Here is a 3,102-nt window from a genome sequence, read left to right as displayed (position 1 = left end):
TGCTGCAGTCCTATCAATAAACATTTTTTATACAGCTCCAGCATTGCCGTTCCTCCATTATTAGGGTCCCATCCAGGATCTTTCTCTGGGACAACAACCTCTGGCTCTGGGGACTGCCTATCCTGTTAGTGGAGACGGTCAGCCTCCTCCCTGGCTTTCCTGAATACCATTCTCTGCTCATCCAGAGTTAATAAAGTATGCAGCATGGACTGTATATCTGCCCAGTTAGGGCGGTGGGAGACGAAGATAGAGGCAAACAAGTTTGCCATCCTCTTAGGAGCCTGCCGGTACGAGGGAACAGAGCTCCTCCAATTTAGGAGGTCCGCAGTATTGAAAGGATGGTGCGACCAAAAGTACCCAGCAGATCTCCCATGTTCATTTAAGCCACCCATTGGCATCTGGCAAAGGGAAACTGCCCTGCCTCAGGGTGATCCTTCCTGCCAAAATGGGTGCCGAGTCTAGTGTGGAGAGGAGACGCCATTTTGGTGTCCTCCCCAGAGGGCAGTGGAGGCTGTGAAGCCTCAGGAGTCTGCACGGGAGGGGCCTTGTCACATGGAAGAGGATTTTGTCCTGATGTATTTAAAGTATTTAAAATATGATGCTCCTCCTCTTCTAACTCTGCCCACTGACAGTCCTCATGGAAAGGGGAAGGTTTATCCTTTCTCTGTGTCATCAGCCAAGCCTCCGCCATATATCCAATTTATGGAGGGTGGCCTCTATCCTGTCCTGCATACTTTTAAAGGCTTGATCTTGTATGCTTTTATAAACTGACTCAAAGATGTTATGGTTCTCATCCCTCATGCACTTAATAGTTAAATCAAAGGCCTGATTTTGTTGTTGTATGGTCACATTAAAAGCCTGAATTTGTTGTTGCATGGCTAAGTTAAGAGCCTGAATGTGTTGTTGCACATTCTCAGTATGTAAAGTAGAACATCTACCTCTCACAGAAACAAGAATGTAGCAAATTGCGCTTACACATATTACCAAAAAAAAACACTCAGAAGCACAGACTGTAAAGGGATGGCTTGTAAACCACCCATGTATATATACAATAGTAAAATCACGTGCCATACACCAGGCTTCATCAAATTATTTACATTAATGAAACTGGTGGTGATATTTAATGGAAGAAGGCTACTTAAATTTAAGGCCAGAAGGAAACTGAAAAAAACTCAGGCTAGGGATGAAACTGTATAGGCTCATGGTTGAGGCCATATTTGAGTCAAAAATGCACCCACAAGGGCTGTACGCACAGGGTAAAAACAAACTTTCAGGACTTGAGACAAATATTATACTGTGAGTCCTGCAGAACTAGTGTGCTTATGGTGACCAATGCAAGGAATGTTACTCTGGGCTGGTCAACCACGGGTGTAACTTGGAAACCACGGTGGGTGCCAGACTGTTGTAGAGCAACCCCGATACAAAACGGGGTGCCTGACTGTGGGTCCTCACCTGTGCGCTTAAAAGGACTTATCAACACTCTACTGCAGGCACACACAAAAGGTTAATAAAAGGTTTATTTATAAGGGAAGGGGAAATGAGGAAATGTACAGCTCAGGGAGAAAAGTGGGAGACAAAGTTTTAAAGGAGTCCTATCCGATCTGCCGATCAGGAATCCCAAATGGCGCTCAGAGCTGGCTGCAAGCCAGGAGCCATGAAGCCAGGAGGCGAGCGACCGTGAGCCCCCCAAAGCCCACGTGTTTGGTTTTTATATCCAACCTGGCTGCCCAACTCTAACCTCAGGTCCCAGCCACCCTCCCTTTGGTGGTGATGGGATTTGTCTTTCCCAATATCTTGATGGCTTTAGTCTGGACTGGGAGTGGAGTCCACAAAGCCTGTATGGGATTAGCTCAGGACATCATTTTTCCCTAACACTACTCCCCGCTCTGGTTCTGGTGAATACTCTCACTCTCCCCCGCTTCTGACTGTACCCACTGCTTGTATAAATAAATAAATAAATAAATCTTTTTTAAAAATTGAACTATTTCTTTTAATACACACACACACACACACACACACACACACACACACACACACACACACAGATATATCCCAAATTCTAATATCTAAATCCAGAGTCCCCGCAGAAGGGCGATACCGACTAGTTCTCTTCTCCAAATGAGCGAGAATCCCTATTGTGAGACTTAGCCACTATTTCTCCATTTTGTGTATAACCGCCATTTTAGTATTTTAAGTTTTGCTTACTCAAGACTAATTAGCCTGCATTCCAAAGAGGGTTTATGACCCCCACCCCACTCTGGTCTTATTTCTGATGGCCAGCCACAGTGGAGTCGAGTAATGGGTCTAATTGGCCATAAAATAGAACTGAGCAATGCAGGCCACTGATGGGGTCAAACTAGCCATAAAATAACTGTGTACCCACCATTATTAAGAAATGCACCTGTGTAATCAATGAATGATGCACCTATGTAACTAATGAATGACTGCCAACATGATTTAATTTTTAGAAATCTACTTGTATCCCTATATAAGATCCCTGTCTCCTTTGTTCAGGGCTCCCGACCTCCACCCTTACATCGGTGCGTGTCGAGGGCCCGGTCTCGAGCCCATAATAAACTCCTTTGTGTTCTTACAGCGGTTGTCTGTGTGTCCTTGGGGGCTGCACTGGTCGACGCTGGGCACAACACCTATTTCAGAAGGTTCTTGCCTCCACGTTATTCTATCTCCCCATCTTCAGGGCTCTGACGTCACACACTCCCGTTCCTGCTCCCCCTCTGAGCGGCCCCCCACGGCTCTCTGGGCTGCTTCCCCTCCTCGCCCAGCTGACTCGCCCCTCAGCAGCGACCAGGTGACCCCTGCGCCTCCCGCCGGCCCTGGCGTCTCCGCCCGCCAGGGTCCCGCCTCGGCCGCCCCGCCCCTCCGCGCCACCAGGCCGCGCGTGCTGCTGCCCCGCCCCTAGCCCCCTCTCCCACTGCGAGCCTCTCCGTCCTCGGCCTTGCCCCGCCCCCTGCGCGTGACGTCCCGTCCCGGCGCACTGACGCGAGAACGCGGCGGGAGCGGAAGTGGTGGAGCCCCGGCCTCCAGGAGCGCCCAACCCAGAGAGCGGGCCGCGGGCCAAGGCAGGAGAAGCCCCGGGGGCGA

This window comes from Talpa occidentalis, unplaced genomic scaffold (assembly GCF_014898055.3).
Source record: "Talpa occidentalis isolate TD23 unplaced genomic scaffold, MPIMG_talOcc4v2.1 talOcc4.19, whole genome shotgun sequence".
NCBI lineage: Eukaryota > Metazoa > Chordata > Mammalia > Eulipotyphla > Talpidae > Talpa > Talpa occidentalis.
This window is presented reverse-complemented; position numbering follows the sequence as displayed.